Source organism: Pseudopodoces humilis, chromosome 1 (genome assembly GCF_049639895.1).
Source record: "Pseudopodoces humilis isolate 2021_Gansu_Grassland_sample_001 chromosome 1, ASM4963989v1, whole genome shotgun sequence".
NCBI lineage: Eukaryota > Metazoa > Chordata > Aves > Passeriformes > Paridae > Pseudopodoces > Pseudopodoces humilis.
Window position 1 is genome coordinate 41,994,073 of NC_142200.1, and position 22,443 is coordinate 42,016,515.

At 44.0% G+C, this 22,443-nt stretch overlaps 1 long non-coding RNA gene across 1 annotated transcript; it reads right to left on the bottom strand.

Moving 5' to 3' along the window:
- Positions 1-1,545: 1,545 nt before the first annotated feature.
- LOC148185078 (uncharacterized) lies at positions 1,546-3,581 on the bottom strand. Its single transcript, XR_015774140.1, has 3 exons — positions 3,499-3,581; positions 2,400-2,688; positions 1,546-2,296 (listed from the first exon to the last, which is right to left on the bottom strand). It is a non-coding gene; the product is annotated as an uncharacterized LOC148185078 (long non-coding RNA).
- Positions 3,582-22,443: the final 18,862 nt, after the last annotated feature.

Genomic DNA, 22,443 nt, shown 5'->3' on the forward strand with positions numbered 1-22,443 from the left:
TTAGTTTGCTGAAAATAAAAGGATGAAAACTTTTCCTGACTTAACTTAACTTAGATATCTTAACTCAAGATATCTCCTTGTTTTATCTCCTTTGCCATGCTGTGATTAAGAAACATGACATTTTTGTCTGCTTTCAATTCTTCTTGAGATAAGCCACGTGGTTTCAAACTGTCCTTTCCCTCCTCAGCAATTTCTCCTGCACCTGATTGTCCAAGAGGGGACTCCAATTCTTAAGCCTGGATGGAGAATTTCAGAAAGCTTTACTTGGGTTTTGATCACAAACTTGGTATAGGGCTCAGTTTGTAGCCATGCTAAAAGGCTTAGTCTACACCTACTACTTACTGAATCACTGGGAACAATTCCAACTTATAAATCATCTTATTTGAAGTATTGTTTTCTTGCTTTCATCTTATTTTGTAATCTGGGTTATGACTGTGAAAAAAAGAAGTATGTATAGCATTTCAGTGAGGATGTCTTGAAAGCACAGTCACATCCATGTTTTTATTTCAAATGAGCAATCCAGCATGGCTTTAGAGAGGAAAATAAAAGAGAACACTATTTGGACACCAATAAAATTCAAGGTTAGGGTCTAAAAATACAGCATCAGCCTTGTCAGCTTACCAAATCCAGGATCTGGAGTGGCACAGCTGTATCCTTTAAACAAAATTGTTAGTATTAATTATTATGAAATATTGTAACAGAAAAACAGGGCAGAAAGGGACTACTTTAGTCCCTCTCACTGTTTCAAGCCAGGAATAAGTTCACCTGTGAGATTTTTCTCATGTCAAACCCCAATATTTCTTGCACCAATTAAAGCCATTGATCTTATCCACCATATTTGGAGAGAGCCTCTTCCTCTCTGAAACAGTCTCTACATTCTTGAAAACTGTGATAAATCTGGGAAAGAGGGAAAAGGAATTTTCATCCTTGATCTGGGCAAGTTTTTTAGAAATCTTTTATTTGTAGGTTATGTTCTTTACTAAGGAGAACATGTTATTCTCCTCTGGATGTTCTCCAAGTGTGCCACATTGCTCTTAAAGTATAACATCCAGAATCAGTCACAGTGCTCCAGCTGAGGCTTGCTCAATGATGGGTGGAAAAAGGAACTTTCCATGTGTTTTGCAATCTATATTTCTGTCTGTATCTCCCACTCCTATGAGATTCAGGGGGAGTGCTGGAAACAGCACAGCTATGATTTATGACTAGTATATCCCAAGACCCTTTTCTGAGAAAATGCTACCTAACCAGTTATTTTTCATCCTCATTGGGGAGGAATAATCAACTAACAAGTGCATTGCATCTTATTTGTCTTTATTGAATCTCTCCCAGTATTTTTAATTCATTTTCCCAGATATTCAAATTCTAAATAATCCTCGTGAATGCTTGCAGGCCCTCCCACTTGGAGTCACCTTCAAGTTTAATTTCCACTTCTATAGTCTAAGTCAAAAACTAACTGAAACACCATTAAAAAACCAGGATGTCTCTGATACTTCGCTCCAGCTAAAAGGCCCATTTCAGTGGCAGAGAAAGGAAAGTGGCCTGGCACATCCACTGGCTGTTATTTATTTCTTTGCAGTTCCCACCACTGCTTAGCCAGCCTTTTTATGTGCATTCTTTCTAGGAACTGGCATCAGGGTGGCCAATCTACAGTGACTACAATCCTCTGCTTTTCCCATCCTATCCCATTTGCCCTTTTTTAGAAGTTTACTCAACTTCAAAACTAACTGTTGTATTCTAACACACCTTTAGTCAATTTTTAATGTTCTAGGTCCAGCTGATTTCAAAGTATCTAACATAGGTTTAAGGCACTTAGCTCTCTACTTGCTGCTAGAGGAGATGAGTTCTTCAACTAGTCATTGCTGTTACAACACATTTTGAAATTATGCAAAAGCTGTACACTATACATGACATTTAATATTTGATTTTTGTAAGCAAACACTTATTTGACTTTTTCAAAAATATGCAAAAATATGCAAAATACTGGTGGGACTTTATGATGTATTCAGCAATTTATTAGTGAGTGAAGGGCAAATGTAGGGTTGTTCAACAGCACTCCTAAATTTTGATCAACCTCTCCTTGCAAGAGTCATGCTTCTGAATTAGCTGAATACTATTTTGAAAGCAGAAACAGAGCTGTTTATTTCCAAATCCATGGACTTGTGATGAGACCAGAGATTTGTTTCTCTGTAGCTTGTTCTCTTCTCATATTTAGTGATCAGTATGTAACAGTTGTATTACCACTCAGATTTCTGGCTTTGTAAGATGCCTGCAGCAATTCTACCACTGCTTTTTATTCCTGTCAAGAGAGAAAATATGATGAGGCATGTTAGTAAGAGTCAAAGATAACATCAGAACTTAGTCTTAATTTGTGTGTAATCTCTAAAAAAACTCTGCTTTACCCATTTATTAGGCTAAAGAGACGAACTTTGAATGTGTTTCTGATGACCATTACTACTGCCTTGTTACTTGAGTGCTGCCAATGCCTCTGTGCAACTGATCCCATTGCCAGTGACCACAGAGGACTGATTAAAGTCTGATGAAGTTGCAGCTACAGGATGCTCCAGATCCAGGGAACCAGCATAGCAGAGACAAGTGAAAAACGTGAGTATTAAGCAGTGCCATCTAGTGTAGTGCAGGCACTCATTGACAGGGAACAGAGCTGGCCTCCAGGCATTTTTTAGCCTTTAACTGAAAGAAAAACACAGTACTAAACCCATACACACTGCACAAGAGTTTTGATGGCAAATAAAAGTAAAAAATGCCAAAGCAGTTTTGTGCCTTTTAAGTTCTGCCTGATTTACACCCTGGTAGCCAGATCTCTATTTTTTTGGATCTTTGCCTGGACTACAAAGAGGGGAGTGTGTCTGCATAAGCCTCTCTATAGATTTGAGCATTCATACTGCCAGATTAAGAGACCCATTTGAGCAGTGCAATGACAGATGGCAAGAACTTGGTTGGAGGGAGCTACCAAACCAATTTGTGTGCAGCACCTGGTACTGCAAGGCTTTAAGGGAAGCTCTAGCAAGATTTGAAGTCCCTGATGGTACAGATGCTTTCACTAGTGAATTAGAACTCCCACAGAGCAGGTTAACACACTGCCTAGTTTTAGGCATTGCCCATCCTATACAGAGCTCTGCACTGCATGATGGTAAACTCTCCACATTCCCCATTAGCATTTAGAGTTGCAACACAGTTCAAGGACAGAAATAAAGATTAAATAGCCTATGAAATCACATAATTGCTGTTAAAAGCCAATGGACACATACAACAATCAAATCTTTCACATAGGTCAACAAAGATTACTGTAGTAACCTTTGTATCAGCTGAACATTTTCCACTCAGCAAGCATCTCCTCAGCCCTCTGTTTCCCTTGAGCAGGCTGGCAGACCAGCTAGCTGAACTGAGTACAGGCAGGGCTTTCTGAGACTCTTCCCAAAGGGACTAAACCAATCACAAGTGTAACATAAAGGCAGGTAAAATAGGTAAGCCAGATCTTACCACCTGACTCCTTCCAGCTCTCTACCATCACCAAGATAACTAGCAAATCACCCAGTTTTACATAACAGAACCTTATCCTTAACATGACCCAGTCTCTTCAGCCAGAGCAGGCTCCCTCCATTAAGTAAGCTGCTTGTTAGCCTTATCTCATCAGTGGGGAGACAGCTGATTAGTTACAGGTAGAGGCTAAACCTGTCATCTGAAAGCCCCATCTCCCATGTGACCTGATGACTTGGGGGTTTTTTGGTTTTTTTTATATGTCTTCCTAAGCAGATATTTTGAGTGTTTTGGGATACTAAGAAACTAGATGAAAATACGTTACAAAGAATAATGGATTAGAAGAGAAAGTAGCTTCTTCCTTTTTGAAAGCTGTGATTGTGTTTTGGTTTGAGCAGTACAAGAAATGCTTCAGCTGGTGTCTGAGTTGTAAACGTGCCCTCCTACCTGACAGAATTATTGTCACAAAGAGGCCATCTCTTTCAAGGAGATAATTTCTTTGAAAATTGTTATCTAAAACAAATGAGTAAATTAAAGCTTTTTAAGTTTTCAGTGCTCAGTTTAGGTTTTTAAAATAATCGCCTCTGCATATAACTGTGCATCTGCTGTTATTCACAAAACAAGTATTTGGAAGCGTACTGAAAAGTTAAAAAAAGCTGGAGCATGGGACAAGGGGACCAGAAGGGCAAAGCATGCAGTGGCCAAGCACTTCCCACCCACTGCTTCACCCCCAGCCTTGCCTCTGCTCCTGCAAAGAGGGAACTGCATGAGAGGTTTCTTCTTGTCCCCTGCATCTTCTGTGCTGCTGCCCAGTACCTTTGTGCATTTGGCTGGTCTCCCAAGAGCCTGATCTCTGGATTGGAAAATGCTGTGTTAACAGTTCACCAGCCTTGGAATGGGGAATGACAGCATCACTGGGCTTGGGAGCAGGAGTGGCTGCAGCCTGGGCGCTCCTCAGTGGGTGGTGGAGTGTGACCTCCTTCCCTTGTCCCCTCCAAGGAGGTGCATCCGTGCCTCTCTGCCCTGGTCAGCTGGGAAGCTGCAGGAGAAGACCAGGCCATGCAGCTCTTCACCTCCAGGTTCATTACACACATCTCTGGCTGAGGCTGGCAGAAATTATACAAAACTCCAGGAGAAAGTGGCCTGACTTGGTGATGCCTCCTCATTAAAATCTTCCTCCTTCAGAGGAAGACCTCTGAAGAGTGCATGCTGATATTTTAGGCAGGATGTCATTTATTGAGAAATCTCAAAAAGATGTCCATCATGTCAAAAACCTCATGAGAAGGAGACAATTATCCTACTGTGGCCTCTTAGAAACTCCTGCTAAGAGCAGGTAGCTTCAGCCATCCCAATGCCTCTGGGATCTCCTGGTAGAGACGCCCTTAGCTCTGGCCCTGTGTGTAGACTCAGAGTGCAAACTAAATGTGGTGATTTTTATGTCTTATTGCTGAGTAACTTCAAAATGCTTTTTCACAACCTGAGTAAAGCAGCCCAGCATATGATTCCCTTGAGAAATCTCACTGTACAATGAATGATTTTTACCCACATTTGCTAGCAGCAATCCAGTTCCCAAAACAGGTATGATAGTGGGGGCGAAGGTCTCAGAATAGGCAAATCCCTTATGACCAGTACACTTCTCACACAGTATCAATAAACCTGAAGTGTAGGTTTGTCTAGCAACAGTGAAACTACACATTAGAAACTTGTCATAAATTAGTGTTTGAAGGTCACTTAAAGATTGAAAAATTCCCATATGTAGAGCTGTTTTAAAAAGTTAAGTGTGAAACATTTAAATGTTGCCAGTGCCAGAGCCCAAGCTAGCATTGGCCTGCATTGATGCGTTTTTTCCACTAACTGCAGGGTTCTAAGTGAGTTTATCTTGAATGTCCAGACCATGCTCATTGCATTGAGCACCCTTCTCAAAGGGATGGCTGTTCTTTGCTATTAGCAAAATTTCTGACCAAATGTTTAGTGACTGCTATTAAAAAAAATTCAGCAAGAGAAACTAAAAAAAAAAAAATGTCAGGTCATTGTGGATATCCTGACCAAAATTATGCAGAGTGTCAGGTTAAATGAGGAACTGCCCTATTGCTACCTTGATCTGGGCTCACTTTCTAATCACATAATCAACACAATATTGCAAGTAGATGAGGTTCTTGAGTGCTTTTTTTTTTTTTAATTCTTCTAAGTTGCTATTACCTGTTAAATTGCACTACAGATAGCAGCAATTTTCCCTCCTTCTCCCTCATCCTCCAAAAAATCTCTAATGCCTTACAATGCATCGCCACTTATCGCTCATTTTGCCACCTGAACACTCGCAGGGAGCTGACTGACTAATCCCTGCTGTTAATGCACATCAGCAACAGTCAGATCACTCATATCTGAATCACTCCTACCCTGTGCAAGCTGAGTCTCATTCAGGTGTTTAACATGCTAGTCCAGGTGTAGCTGTACATTATAGTCATTTAGTAAATGAGTGATTGTTTTGGGCTTCAGAAGGAAAGCGGGAGAAGGGAATAGTTTTGCTTTTCCTGATGGTGTTGGTACCACCTAACTTTTGCAGAAAACTAATGTGATACTCATTGTCCAGCTCTTCTTCCCTTACTTTTTGTTTGGTTAAAATGAAAGGTTGGTTTTTGTTTTTGTTTTTTAAAGTGTCTTCATTATATTTTGATATGAAGTTAAAAAGAGTGGTTATGAGTTGATCCTTCTTCACAAAGAGGCATTGCATGATTATAGTGAATAGATTCAACCTGATCATGGATAAAATTCATAAAAGGATATATTCTGTGAGGTAAGTAACTTTATTCTGTGAAGTAATTGACATGAATAGTTCAACCTGTGGATCCTTTAACTGCTATTTCTACCCAGATCTGCTACAGAAGGAAAGAGCTTTATTTTTTATAAACAAATTCATTATCTAATTTTGTTTAAAAAAAATATAGTGAGAATATAAAATAGTTGATTTTTTCACCTATGCTTTAAATTGCATGTGTCTATCATTGCTTTTGTTTTATTTCTCAAGTAGTTAGTGCTGTATGTAAAATCAGTTCTACTAACAATACTGTCTGTTGAGAAAGAGTGGCAGCATTGAATCTGTGGCAGTTCAAAGACACAAAGTTTGCAGGAAAAAGTAACTAAACTCTTTGATGAGAAAAACTGTTATATTCATTTTTTCCAGCTGTAATAAATGACACTCCCTCATCTATCTTGGCTCTTTTTTATAGCTACAAATGTTGTAATGGCTTCAGATGAACTGTACAGAACTGCCCAGAGCTACACTTTGAAGTAATGTTTATTTACAGTTCTCTGTATAGTTGGTCTCCATGACTTACCATCAAAATGTCGAAAGGGTTCTCCTTTCCTTGTGAGCAGCAATTTTCTAGGTCAAGTAACATTTGCATTGAGCACTGCTCAGACACAGACACTCAGCTGTATTTAGACAGTATGGTTTGATGCAGTGGTTAGGAAGATCCTGGACATGTATTGAAATGAAAAAAATCTCTGCTTATTTGAAAGTAACTTTTTTCCTTTTGATTTCATACCTCAATGAAAAGTGATCAGGAATAGAGAGGTCCTGTTCATAGAGCTCCAATGTTGCCTTGCTTTATATTTAGTTCTGCATAAAAAAATCCACAAAGACCCATTAATTGATAATTTTGGGCCTTTTCAGTGTGGCAAATGCAGCATAATTTTGGTTTGTCCAGTGCAATTCACTTAAATCCAAGACAAGGTTCCTTCTAGCTTCAGCAGCAGCATAATCTCATTCTTTAAATTTGATCTGGGGTTAATTTACAAAAGAGCCTGGAAAAATCAGAAGCTCGTATTCCACTGAGCGGGACAAGGAGTGGGGCATCCCATTTCTCCCTGTACTGTCATGGTGAACCATAACCCACCTGCCTTTTGGAAATATCTGCTGTCAGTTACAGAAACACAGAATCACAGGGTTGGAAGGGACCTGTGGAGATGATCTAGTCTAAGCCCCCTGCCAAGGCAGGGTCACCTAGGGCAGGTAACACTGGAATGTGTCTGGGTGAGTCAATGTCTCTGGAGATGGAAACTCAATGACCACCCTGGGCAGCCTGTTCCAGTGTTCTGCCACCCTCAGAGTAAAGAAGTCCCTCCTCACACTGAAACTTGTGTTTTTGTTTATGGCCATTGCTTCTCATTCTGCCACTGGGCAACACTGAAAAGAGTCTGGCACCATCTTCTTGACAACCACCTTTGGGATATTTATATATATTAAAGAGATTCCCTCTCAGTCTTCTCTAGACTGAACAGGTCCAGCTCCCACGTCTCTCCTTGTAAGAGAGATGACCCTCATCATCTTTGTGGCCCTCACTGGATCCTGTCCAGTAGCTCCTTGTCTCTCTTGTACTGGGGAGCTCTGAACTGGGCACAACACTCCAGATGTGGCCTCGCTAGGGCTCAGTAGAGGGGGAAGATCATCTCCCTCAACCTGCTGGCCAGCCACACCCATCCACACTGCAGCCCAGGATTCCATTGGCCCTTCTGGCTGGAAGGCACTGCTGGCTCATGGACAATTTGATATCCCCCAAGACTCCTAGGTTCTTCTCTACAAGTCTGCCCTCTAGGAGGTCAGCCCCCAGCCTGAACTGGTGCTTGGAATTATTCCTCCCCAAGTGCAGGACCCTGCACTTGCCCTTGTTGAATTTATAAGGCGTCTCTCTGCCAAAACTTCCAGCCAAAGTCCTGCTGAATGGCAGCACAGCTTTCAGGGGTATCAGTCACTCACCCCAGTTCTGTGTCACCAAGTAGACATCAGCTCCCCAAGTACTGGAGGAATGCTGGGGTGAAATATGGTGCCCTGTGCTGGAGGTGCTCAGGTCAAATGATTAGTGGTTCCTCAGGCTTAAAAACTTTGAATCCATATGCCAGACAAAATATCTCCTCCAAAGAGAAAAAGTTTGTTATAGTCCTTCACAATTTCCCAAGTAAATGTGAACAAAGGGGAAAATGTTTGAATCATACTAGTTATGGTAGGAGAATATAGGACATAGGCAGCTGTGCATTAGCTACTTGGTGCAAGTTTATAGATCCCAAAGCTTAAAAGATTATTTGGGATGATATATGTTTTCCCTGTATTACACAGGGGACCATTTTTTAAAGGTAACTCCTATAGGAACAAGAGGAAAAAATTTCTCTGAGAAAATCCAACATCAAAACTTCCAACTTCAAAATGCATACTGATGGAGAATCCATTACAGTCCTTGGTAAATTGTTCTAATAATTAATTACTTTCCATGCTAAAATGTGTCTAGTTTCAAATTTCACTGGTTCCTGTCACCCTTTTTTCCACTTGACCGAAATGCCATATATTATCAAATTTCTACTCTTCTATTCTATTTCTACAGGAAGACAGGAAATTTATAAATTATATCCAACTCTCCCCTTAACCTTGTCTCTGTTAAACTAAATAGATTGATGTACTTAAGCATGTCATTGAAAAATATAGTTTCCCCTCTTGTCACCCTTCCCTGAACCTCTCCTTGTTGGCCACCAGTATAAGGGTCCACCATAAGGGTGTGGTGGACCCCAGAAGTGAACACTACTTCAGTGACCACTGCACCAGTGCCCATACAGAGGCAACACAGCTTCACTGAGAAATCCTGAAGCAGACACAGAGCACTGACCCTTTGAATCACAACCTTGGATTGAAAATTTTTGCTTGCTAAATTATTCACCATTGCTCCCTTCCCTTCCCTTCCCTTCCCTTCCCTTCCCTTCCCTTCCCTTCCCTTCCCTTCCCTTCCCTTCCCTTCCCTTCCCTTCCCTTCCCTTCCCTTCCCTTCCCTTCCCTTCCCTTCCCTTCCCTTCCCTTCCCTTCCCTTCCCTTCCCTTCCCTTCCCTTCCCTTCCCTTCCCTTCCCTTCCCTTCCCTTCCCTTCCCTTCCCTTCCCTTCCCTTCCCTTCCCTTCCCTTCCCTTCCCGCACCTTCCCTTCCCGCACCTTCCCTTCCCTTCCCTTCCCGCACCTTCCCTTCCCTTCCCTTCCCTTCCCTTCCCTTCCCTTCCCTTCCCTTCCCTTCCCTTCCCTTCCCTTCCCTTCCCTTCCCTTCCCTTCCCTTCCCTTCCCTTCCCTTCCCTTCCCTTCCCTTCCCTTCCCTTCCCTTCCCTTCCCTTCCCTTCCCTTCCCTTCCCTTCCCTTCCCTTCCCTTCCCTTCCCTTCCCTTCCCTTCCCTTCCCTTCCCTTCCCTTCCCTTCCCTTCCCTTCCCTTCCCTTCCCTTCCCTTCCCTTCCCGCACCTTCCCTTCCCGCACCTTCCCTTCCCTTCCCTTCCCCTCCCCTCCCCCCCCCTCCCCTCCCCTCCCCTCCCCTCCCCTCCCCTCCCTTCCCTTCCCTTCCCTTCCCGCACCTTCCCTTCCCTTCCCTTCCCTTCCCTTCCCTTCCCTTCCCTTCCCTTCCCTTCCCTTCCCTTCCCTTCCCTTCCCTTCCCTTCCCTTCCCTTCCCTTCCCTTCCCTTCCCTTCCCTTCCCTTCCCTTCCCTTCCCTTCCCTTCCCTTCCCTTCCCTTCCCTTCCCTTCCCTTCCCTTCCCTTCCCTTCCCTTCCCTTCCCTTCCCTTCCCTTCCCTTCCCTTCCCTTCCCTTCCCTTCCCTTCCCTTCCCTTCCCGCACCTTCCCTTCCCGCACCTTCCCTTCCCGCACCTTCCCTTCCCTTCCCTTCCCTTCCCTTCCCTTCCCTTCCCTTCCCTTCCCTTCCCGCACCTTCCCTTCCCGCACCTTCCCTTCCCGCACCTTCCCTTCCCTTCCCTTCCCGCACCTTCCCTTCCCGCACCTTCCCTTCCCGCACCTTCCCTTCCCTTCCCTTCCCTTCCCTTCCCTTCCCTTCCCGCACCTTCCCTTCCCGCACCTTCCCTTCCCTTCCCGCACCTTCCCGCACCTTCCCTTCCCTTCCCGCACCTTCCCTTCCCGCACCTTCCCGCACCTTCCCTTCCCGCACCTTCCCGCACCTTCCCGCACCTTCCCGCACCTTCCCTTCCCGCACCTTCCCTTCCCTTCCCGCACCTTCCCTTCCCGCACCTTCCCTTCCCTTCCCGCACCTTCCCTTCCCGCACCTTCCCTTCCCTTCCCGCACCTTCCCTTCCCTTCCCTTCCCTTCCCTTCCCTTCCCTTCCCTTCCCTTCCCTTCCCTTCCCTTCCCTTCCCTTCCCTTCCCTTCCCTTCCCTTCCCTTCCCGCACCTTCCCTTCCCGCACCTTCCCTTCCCTTCCCGCACCTTCCCTTCCCTTCCCTTCCCTTCCCTTCCCTTCCCTTCCCTTCCCTTCCCTTCCCTTCCCTTCCCTTCCCTTCCCTTCCCTTCCCTTCCCTTCCCTTCCCTTCCCTTCCCTTCCCTTCCCTTCCCTTCCCTTCCCTTCCCTTCCCTTCCCTTCCCTTCCCTTCCCTTCCCTTCCCTTCCCTTCCCTTCCCTTCCCTTCCCTTCCCTTCCCTTCCCTTCCCTTCCCTTCCCTTCCCTTCCCTTCCCTTCCCTTCCCTTCCCGCACCTTCCCGCACCTTCCCGCACCTTCCCTTCCCTTCCCGCACCTTCCCTTCCCTTCCCGCACCTTCCCGCACCTTCCCTTCCCTTCCCGCACCTTCCCGCACCTTCCCTTCCCTTCCCTTTCCCTTTCCCTTTCCCTTTCCCTTTCCCTTTCCCTTTCCCTTTCCCTTTCCCTTTCCCTTTCCCTTTCCCTTTCCCTTTCCCTTTCCCTTTCCCTTTCCCTTTCCCTTTCCCTTTCCCTTTCCCTTTCCCTTTCCCTTTCCCTTTCCCTTTCCCTTTCCCTTTCCCTTTCCCTTTCCCTTCCCTTTCCCTCTCCCCTCCCCCCAGCTCCCCACCTCCCTTCCCTCCTTCCTTCCCTCCCTCCTTCTCTCTCTCTCTCTTCCTCTCTTCCTGCCTCCCTCACTCCGTTCCTCCCTTCCCTCTTCCTTTCCTTCTTCCTGCACACCTGCTGTCTGCTTTCTCAGGATACTGCATCTATGGACAGACTGACTGTATTTCAGTTCATTCTCTGACTCCTGTAGCAAGGGATGGGCTAAGGACCACCTCTTTCACAAATCCAGATGTGCAAATGCAAATGATAGAGAAAAGCAAGGTGAAAAACTTTAGCTTATGTATGACAAACAAGTTTCAGCCGATGTTCTTTCTCTGTTTCCTCTGACTAGTTACCAAAATGAATGCACGAGACAGAAAGTCAGTAAAATGCCAACAGGTAACTTTTTGTCCATGCTGAACACAACGCAGTAGGGTATTATAGAGCAGGGAGTCATGCAAATTTGGAGGCAAAGGCCAAAATGGCCTCTTCCTTCCCTTCAGAGCCTGAGAAGCACCATGGCTGCGCTTGATCTTGTAGAGAGAGTATATATCTCTTTATGTATCCCTTTTATAACCAAACCAATAAAACCCACAGTAGAAACAGCAGAACACCTTTCTAAGGTACCCTGCCAATGTTCATACACATCTCTACCTCCCCAGTCCCTGTCAGCACTAAGAGAAGTGAAGACAAGGTGTTGCTTATGAAGTTGAGCATGTTACGGGGTAAGTAAAACTCCCCTACTGACTCATCATTTCTCGAGCATGTAGTATCTGTATAACGAGTTGGCCAGAATTGCAGCACTGCATATGGCTTTTTCACACATGAACACATTTTTTATCACATATTTGTTTGAATGAGGATATCAATTTCAGAAAACAAAGTACAACTCTGGATTGAAAAATAGCTGTGGGAAGTACAAAGACCTCCAGTTTTACATTCTTTTATAAGAACCATTATCCAAAGTTCAATCAGAAATGTGAGAATATATATGTAGCTTAACACTGCAAAGTTTAGTATATGTTAAACAGAGTGAGGACTTTGCTAAGGCAGCATTATTCTCTATGTGCTAGTGGTCATAAATAGAAAATATTCATGCCAGCCTTCACATTAAGCATTTTTTTTCTATTCCAGAGCCTTGAAGCACTATACAATGGGCTGGTTGGTTTGGGGTTTTTTTTGGTTTTTCTTTTAATGGTCTTTCCCTCTCGGAAAGAGAGAAATCATATTTACATAGAGAACATGCTGGTCCAGGTGAATCCCTCAGGTTTTAGAAGCAGTGGATGAGCCACAGAAGTACCTCAGAGACTCTTAAGCATCCAAAAGATAAAGCACTAGGATAATATTTGTTAAAGCCACTTCTGCATTGCTTTATATACTTATATATATATATGTATGTATATGTATATGCATATGTATATGTATATGTATGTATATTTTATATATATATAATGAGTGGTCATTAAATGGCTGAGGACAGAGAAATGCCACTACTTAAAAGGAGTGAAATATAATAAGCATTTGTGCTGACTTGTGCTCCATCTCCATTTCTTTCCATATCCCAGCTCAGAGTGAGGGGATGTATCAGAGGGATGCCTGGGCAGAATGGTCACAGTGATACCTGGCTCTATCTAAAGCCTCACTATACTAAGACTGATTGTGGCTTTTGTTCTGGGATTAAGGAAACTCCCTAGCACTCTGAGGTCTAACTAAACCCGCTTCTAACAGCAAATGACTTACAGAGTCTGGGTACAGATAAATGCTGCGATTCTGGCAGATCTACAGAGGGACACAGAGGGGCAATCCTTGGCTCACACTTTGTGTAATTCCTGAGTGCTGTCATCTTAGTGTCTCCTTGTTGCACTGCCTGTGGAAGGGCACAGCCATTTAGAAATCAGAACTACAGCTAAATCCCTGTTGTTGAAAACTGTTGTAGACTTCTATATCTTTCTGCACCTTTCCAGATTGACACAAAGTGTTGGGAGAGGCCTAGAGTGAGTGGGAAATATGTAACAACTTTTTTGCAGACCACCCTTAACTAAAATGTACGAGGTACTTACAGGAGGTGGGAGCTATGAGGAGGTCCTCTCCAGGCCTGCACTCCCAAGGTGGGAGGTTTGCAGGACACAATGATGACTGTCTCTGGCTCCCTGTGCTGGGCAGTTCTACATATAATGCCCCAAAATTCTCTACCTAACTTGTGGCAGTGTCCCCACTGCTCTACATCTGGCAGGGACCATCCTTATTTAGGGATCTTTTCCTCACTCCTGAGGTGACCCAGCCAGGCAGAGCACATGGAAAGTAGGAGACCAACAAACAAAGCAACCCAGCCATCCAGAACAACCCTACAAGCCAACCCAAAAGTTCCTCTTAGGTCTGAGCCAATTTTACTTCATGTAAATTACTGATGTCATCTACCTGCACTTGTGCAAAGCATTTGACATTGTCCCACACAAAGATGATCAGAGAGCTAGAGCTGCTCTCCTATGACGACAGTCTGAGACAGCTGGGGCTGTTCAGCCTGGAGAAAGGAGGGTTCTGAGGTTACCTTAGAGCAGCCTTCCAGTACCTAAAGCAGGGCTATTAGAGTGCAGGAGAGGGACCTTTTACCAGGGCGTGTAGCAACAGACAAAGGGGAATGCCATTAAACTGAAAGAGGGCAAGTTTAGATCAGATTTTAGGAAGAAATTCTTCAGTGTAAGGGTGGTGAGACACTGGAAAACGTTGCCCAGAGAAGTTTTGGATATCCCATTCATGGAAATGTTCAAGGCCAGGTTACATGGAGCTTTGAGCAACCTGGTCTAGTGGAAGGTGTCCTTGACCATGCGAGAGGGTTTGGAACTAGGTGTCCTTTAAGGTCATGGAGGTTGCCAGCCCACTTCTATTTATAAGTTCCTAGTTGTCATGGCAATTATTTAAGCAATTTGGTTGTTTGTGTTTGCTTTTTAACATTAATTATCTTTCTTTTCTTGTTATTGTTCAGGATGGGGTTATACTGAGTAAAAATTACTGAGCAGTTTAGAAGGAACAGAGACACTGGTGCAAGGAGTGTGTTCTCCAGTAATAAGCTGCATTTGGGTAGCAGGGAACAGTCATGTGAGGGCAGATACTATTTATACTGTTCTGCTGCTTAAAGCTGATACTAACAACACTAATTTGGTGTTTTGAGGATAAATTTATGGAGGACATTGAATCAGTGCCTAAATGTTACCAAGTCAAAAGCTACCACATCACAATTTATGAAAGGGCATTTTTCTAACAACCATTCTGGGACCATACACATGTAACCTCAAAATGTGCATGGTGTTCTTACTTAAAGAGCATGGCCACCTTATAGTAAAACTGCAGTGGCAAAAAAATAAGTGCTTTGAACAAATTTCACCTGTGAAACAAGATCAATTAGGTTAAGGACCTGGTGGCACTGTATGTAATAGAAGGGTTAGAATGTGTGGAGCTTGCAGTTGGCAATGTTGCAGTTGGCAATGGTGCAGTTGAGAGCCTCTGGGTAATGTGGATGTCATTGTGGGAGTCTATAGTAGTCTTCCTAGCCAGGTAAATGATGCCAACAAATTATTCTATGAGGAGCTAAGGGACACTTCCAAGTCAACTGCTCTTGTCCTTACGGGGGATTTCAACTTGCGAGAAATCAAGTGGGAGCATCACGCAGCTTGTACAACCCAGGTCAGAAGATTCCTAAATAACTTGGATGACAACTTTGTGAAAAAGGTCCTAAGGGAGACAACTCAGAAAGATGCCCTCCTTGATCTGCTTCTTGTCAACAGTGTGGATCTCATGACTGGAGATTGGTGGCTATCATGGCCACAGCAACCACAAAACGATCAAGTTTAAAATCTCTGTTGACAGGAGGAAGGGTGCCAGCCAAACCTCAACTCTGGACATGAGGAGAGAGCACTTCAGCCTGCTCAGGGAATTAGTAAGTAAAGTTCCCTGGGAAAATATTTTTGCAGGTGCTGGGGTCAATCAGTGCTGGTTACTTGTTAAACATCACCTCCTAAGGTGCACATGAGCAGGCAATTCCCAAATGTCAGAAGTCAAGCAGGCAAAGCAAAAGGCCAGCTTGGCTGAACTGGATTCTTCTCTTGGAAATAAGGTTAAAAAGGAAGTTGTATGCCCAGTGAAAGAAAGGTTAATTGACATGGGAAAAATACAGAGATTCTGCTTGCCCCTATAGGGAGAAAATTCATGTGGCCAAAGTTCAACTGGAGTTGAAGCTTCCAGAAATGTGGGAGAAAATAAAGAGTTTTTTCAAATACATAAAAGGCAGGAGGCAGTAGAAATAACATTGTCCCATTAGAGGATGAGGATTGTCACCTCACAAACAGGGACATAGACAAAGGTAGGTGTTTAACACATTCTTTGCCTCTATCTTCAACACAGATGATGGACCAAGGGGGTCTCAGTGCCCTGAGCTGAAGGACCATGACTGTGAAAATGATCAACTCCTGTCAACACTGAAATTGTGGGGGATCTGCTTCTCCAGCTGGATCCCTACAAATTTATGGGGCTTGATGGGGTACACCCAAGAATTCTCAAAGAGCTTGCTGATTGCCATCACAAAACCTCTCAATGATTTCTAAGCAGTCTCAGGAATCTGGAAAGGTCCCAGCTGACTGGAAGATGGCAAATGTTGTCCCAGTTTTCAAGAAGGGTAAGAATGAGGACCTTGGAAACTACAAGCCTGTCAGTCTCATTTCAGTGCCTGATAAAGCTATGGAGAAGATTATTCTGGGTGGTATTGAAAAAGATCTGAAAGAAAATGCAGTCATTGGTGACAGTCACGAGAAAGTCCTGCTTACTAAACCTGATTTCCCTTTTTTGTCAAGGTAACCCACATGGTTGATTGAGGGAAGCCAATTGTTATAATCTTTTTGGATTTCCAAAAGTAGAGCTTTCCATACTGTCTTTCACTGTATCCTTCCGGACAAAACATCCCGCACACAGCTGGATAAACAAATACATCATGTGAGGGGTGAACAACTGGCTCATGGGTCAGGCACAAAGGGTTATAGTGAGGGGTGACATTAGACTGGTGACCTGTCCCTAGTGGGGTTCCACAAGGCCCCATTCTCGGCCCTGTGCTCTTCAACATCTTCATCAATGACTTGGACGCAGGACTGGAAGTGATACTGAACAAGTTCACAGATGCTACAAAACTGGGAGGAGCTGCTGCCTCAAAGGCCCTGCAGAGAAATCTCAACAAATCAGAGGACTGGGAAATCGCCAACCATATTAAGTTCAAAAAGGGTGAGTGCTGTTTCTGGTGCCTGGGAGGGGACAACCCTGGATGTATGCAGAGACTGGGGAATGAGATGCTGGAAGTCAGTGCCATGGATAGGGACCTGGGGGTCCTGAACATGAGTCAGCAGTGCCCTGGCAGCCAGAAGGGCCAAGCATGTCCCGGGGTGCATCAGTCACAGCATCACAGCCAGGCAAGGAGGGGACTGTCCCACTCTGCTCTGCAGTGGGGTGGCCTCACCTCATGTGCTGGGGGCAGTTTTGGGCATTGCAATATAAGAAAGATACTAAACTATTAGCCAGCATCCAAAGGAGGCAACAAAGATGATGAAAGGCCTAGAAGGGAAGCACGTATGAGGAGTGGCTGAGGTCATGTGGTCTGTTCAGCCTGAGGGACACTGAGGGGACACCTCACCACAGTCTACAACTTCCTTGTGAAAGGAAGATGAGGGACAGACACTGATCTATTCTCTCTAGTGACCAGTGACAGGACTCGAGGGAATGACCTGAAGTTGTGTCAGAGGAGGTTTAGGTTGGATATTAGAAAAAGGTTCTTCGCCTAGAGGGTGGTTGGGCACTGGGACAGGCTCCCCAAGGAAGCTGCCAAAGCAGCAAGGCTGGCTGAGTTCAAGAAGTGTTTGGACAACGTTCTCAGACGTGGTGTGACTCTTGGGCATGGTGTTGTACAGGGAGTTGGACTCGATGATCCTTGTGGGTCCCTTCTAACTCAGCTTATTTTGTGGTTCTGTGATTCTGTGAAAACAGTAAAGGAAGTAATATTTACAATGAGATGCAACAATGATTTCTTCTGTTTTGGTCTTTAGTTAACATTGTCTATAATGTTGTGAAGTCAGGAGGACCCCATGCTGCTGATGCAAATATATGGATCAAATGCAAAAGTAAAATTTGGATGGTATTTTATACCAGCAAGGGATTAATATTTCAGATTGAGAAATTTTCTTCTTCATTTTTGCTTCCTCCATGGTTTCCACCCTGTTGTAAGCAGGACAATGGCAGCTGGTTAACCACATTCTGTTCCATGCTGACTTTGTCTAGTAGTGCCTGACACAATGGCTGTAGAGCCATATCTGAAATTTTCTGGAACAATTTCCAGTTATCACATCTCCCTCCATGGCAATGAAGTCGAGAACACTAACAGGGATAGGCTGCTAGCATTTACAGCACTGCCTTATTAGTGCTGCCTTGGTTTAGACAACACACTGGGTGGTATTCTGGTAGCTGGTTTATATTAGAGTTGTCTTAGCTGAGAAAGATGCATTACCTGTAGAAAGAATAAAAAATACTATACACACACACATACAAAATCCTTTGTGGACACCTTCTTTAGCATAAAAACAAGCAAGGTTGAATGTAAGGTGTCACTGTAACAATAAAAAATTTTCAGTGCTCATATACAAACCTTAAGACATTTGAAACATTTTTTTCTTTTTTTCATTGTGTGCCACATATTTACTCCCTCTCCCTTTTTTATGACTAAGGAAATGAGGAAATTTTCATGAAAACAAGAGCTTATATTCTTAGAAGTTTGTCAATTCCTGCTTATATTTTTCTGTTCTGAAGGGATCGGAGCCTTCTGTACAGGGTACCGTAATTGCTTCCAACTCAACGAGCTGTGATGAATAAGAAGCAGGAACTTTGAAACAAAGACCCTGTTTTCATGCAAATATTCTCAGTAATAAAGCATAGAGTAAAAGAAATATGTGAAGTTATGTTTTGCAGAACTGCTGCTTAAAGCAAAGCAGCTTTGTAGAATGAAGCCAAGTCTGGATTTTTCTAACTGCATGAAGGGGAAGTGAGTTTGAGCATTTTCTCAAGGGATTCCAAATGTCGCCAAAGAAGATTGTTAAAAAATAAAGACAGAATATATCCCAGTATAATTCTCATCGGCATCATCACTCTGTGTGAAATGATCCTAACCAGAACTATGACACTATTCCCACATTTCATGAATTCATTCTCACATTTCTTTATAAACCTAGAAACATACAGCCTCTTTCCCCCAAATATTTAGCAAGTAGGTTCTTATAAGCCATCTCTGAGTCATTGCTTCAGTCTACCTCCTCTTAATTTTCCAAAACCAGCAGTAACTTAAGAAAAATAGAGAAAAATATTTGAACTGGAAACAATTTGTAGAAAAAAATTATATTGAACAGTAATTAATAGTTCAGGCTTTGCTTCATGATAACTCATTCCATAGATAAATCAAAACCTAGACAATATTTATCTACTTGAAGTTTTCATACATTTGTACTACCAAGTAATCAGCTGTAGTTTCTGACCTCCCCAGCAGCGAATACCTTGGAATTACCATTAAGGATACCTTTCTAGAGTGGTCCTTTGCCAGTAATATTAGTAGGTGGAATGGTGACTATTTTCTCCTCAGGGAAGCTGTGTCACAGCAGAGTCCTACCTCCCCAAATGCAATCAGGTGACTGATTATCGAACCACTCAGGAGATTCTGCCATGTACGTGAGACCAGAGGAAGAGAGCACAGTCAAGCCCATGCAGTGTGTGAACACTGACTTCTACCTCCACAAGCATTAGGGCTTGCAGTGCTCATTGTTGCTGCCATCACCGGGCTGTAAAGGACGCAACAGGACACTTCCACTGAAATTCTCTCCAGAAGAGAGGAAAAGCACTACCAGGTACGCCGTTTAAAGCAAACCATTTGGAGCTGCAGTTTCTTTATTCCTCAGCACATCTTCTGTCAGTTCTGCATGGATGATTTTCAGTCTGCACAGAAACGGGCTTTCCATCGTAACTCATGGACATGGCAAGTCGGAAATGTCAAAATAATTTTTTCTCGGTATGTCAATGAACAAAAAACCCAAGAGACAGGAAATTCATATCCTCAAAGGCTACCCTTAGCCATCCAGTAATGCCATATCTAGCATTGTGCTGATATGTTAGTTTGGAAAACAGTGCATGTTTTCCAAACACTCCTCTTTGGCAGAAGTCAGATTTAAGCCAAAAACCTACTTTCTTTTTTTTAGCAAGTTTAAAAAAATTGAAAATGTCTCTCAGCTTTTTCCATGGACTCAGTTCCATGTCACTGCAAGACTGTAATTTCATCTAGAAACACTGGTAATTCCAATGAGAGACATCAGGCCCCATTTTGCCTGTCTTCACTTTCTGTTGCCAGTGGACTTGTTAGAGCTGATAATTCAAAAAATACAGTATTTATGATATTCATGATTTACTTTAAACCTCTTTCACAGCTTGATGCACATGAGGCAATTCAAATCACCAAAACTCTGTTTTGCAACTAACACTTCATTCCACTGAATGGAAATGTTCACACATCTGTTGGTGGTGTATTGTTTCAGGCTGGCTGCAGAGCAATCAAGCCAGCAAGGCACAGGTCGTGGTGTCTCCACACCAGAGGAGAGAAACTTTCATTTTCTGGCAGAGGCAAGTGAGTTCTGCAGAATGCAGAACACAGAACAGCCTCAGTCCACAGCACTGAAGGACCAACACAGTCCCTCTACCCAAGGATGCCATGAGAGTTTCAATTTCAGCTGAGTAACAGGGTGTCATTAGAACTCTTGAAAGGAGGAGGGTCTGTACAAGCCCTTTTCATTGCAAGGAGACTCCAGACTCTTTTATTAAACTCTGTTAATTCTGATACAAAAAACCCATCCCAAACCAGACAGTGAACTTAACCCCATGTAATTCTTCTAATTTAAATACATGATCTGAGAGTACTACTTTCAGAGTATCAGAAGATGTCAAAATGTGAGATCAAAAATCTGCACTGAATCTAAATTCACCATATAAATTCTGCTGAAGTTACTATTCACACACACATAAACCATATATATGTATATGTAATGAGTATAGGTTATGCAAATACACTCTGCAATGTATATTTATATGAAAAGGAAGCCATGTACCATGCAATTGACCTTCTTTAGATCACCAGTTCTTTATGGTAAGCATAATTTTTGTATCCTGTGCTGATACATTGTCTGGCAGGGTGGGTGGGGTTCCAGGATGCTCCTAGGACTTCTGGCCAAGTGATTACTGGAAACAGACATGAAACATCCATATCTTTCATCAAGACGAATCAAAATTCTTAACTGTAAAACAGAGAAAGAAATCCAGCTGCATTCAGTATTGCTTGAGTTTCTACTCTCCATCCCCGCTTCACACCACAGGTGGTTTTCACCAAGGTTTGTTTCACAAGGGCATGTAGTGTTAGGACAAGGGAGAATGGCTTTTAACTGAAGACTTAGATTAGACATTAGAAAGAAATTCTGTACTACAAAGGTGGTGGTGCACTGGAACATGTTGCCCAGAGGGATTATGGGCTCCCCATACCTGGAGGCATTCAAGGCCAGGCTGGATGGGGTTCTGAGTAACCTGGTCTAGTGGAAGGTGTCCCTGCCCATGGCAGATGATCGTTAAGATCATCTAGTTAAGATCGTTAAGATTCCTTCCAAATTATTCTGGCATTATATGATTCTCTCTCCTGCCTCAAAACAAAACTTCAAAAGTTTAAAAAATAATATTTCTGGGACTTTTAAGGCACGGTCCAAACTTGATTGAATTTAGGAATGTGTCTCTTCTGAGGCACAGGGCTCTTTACGTGACCCAAAGTGATACTCCTGGATATGGAATTATTTTCTGATCTACTAAACCACTCCTGCTTATTTCAAGCATTTTACTCATCCATGCTATAACTGCCTGGATCGTCACTCCTGGCTCTGTCACATCTTTCTTTATCCCTTTTGCTTTGTGTGTGTACCTTGGATTCAGTCACAGCACAGTATCAGTGTGATACGGGAGTTACTGAGACCCTCAGCAGGAGGCTGGGTTGAGAACAATTATCTGACAGAATTGTTTAGCAGTGCAGCCCAATCCATGTTACGACCCTTTTTCTAAATGTGGATCTAATGGCACATTAAAGCAATATTACATCGCATAAAGCCTGCTGGGTAAGAGTTCAGCGAGGTTCCCCTTGCTCCCCTTCCGCACAGCAGTTCCTTTGTTACTGCCTCGCCTCTAGATCCTGTGATGGACGGGAGTCCCGTGCTCCTCTAACACTAAAATGGGGCTGCCAAGATAATTTGCGGGCCCTGTGGCCAACAAAAAGTCTCAAGCTTCCTTGGGTTATCTCTAAGTCCTACTTTTCTCTGCCCATTGTGCTGGCTTGTCCTCTCAGATTTTACAGATGGCAGAAAAGGTTTTGGCAACACAAACATCCTTCAGAACGCTGCTTTTAAACAATAGTCTTGTCCCAGCTTTGCCTGTGTCTGAGGTGGTGTTTCCAGACAGAAAGCAGAAAAGCAAACATAGGGCTGAGGGGAGAGGGGAAAGAGGGGAAAAGGAAGAGGGGGAGAGAGGAGAGGATAGGTACATGTGAGTTGGTTTAGCTGGGGAGATGGAGGCCGGGTTGAGGTGCCCACGCGCAGGGCCAGCCCAGCGGACCTGCATGTCCTGGCCGGGGTGTGTGAGGAGGAGCTTCTCCTGGTTCTCTTAGCACCTTCGGCTTTTGCACTAGAAATCCAGCCTCGGTGTAAACAGCACGACAGCCCATGGAAGCCTTTTTCTGCAGGACACGAGGGAGTGAAAGCGAAGGGTGCTCACTACCGCCTAGGTCTGGGCAGGAAAAACACACAGCTGCCTTTCCACTGGGCCTTTCTAGGCCCCGAGTGACAGGATACCCAGACACAGGTGGGATTTCTGCAGAAGACACCCGAGGCACAGCACTGGAACCCCGTAGCCCTCTTCATTTCAGCGACCTAAGCCGAAACCGGCACGTGTTTGGGTTGCGGTGGATTTTGGACTCCCCTCCCGCCCAGCGAGCGCCGAAGCGCGGGGCCGCTGCCGCTCGCTGCCCGCCGCAGCCGGGGTGCGATGCCGC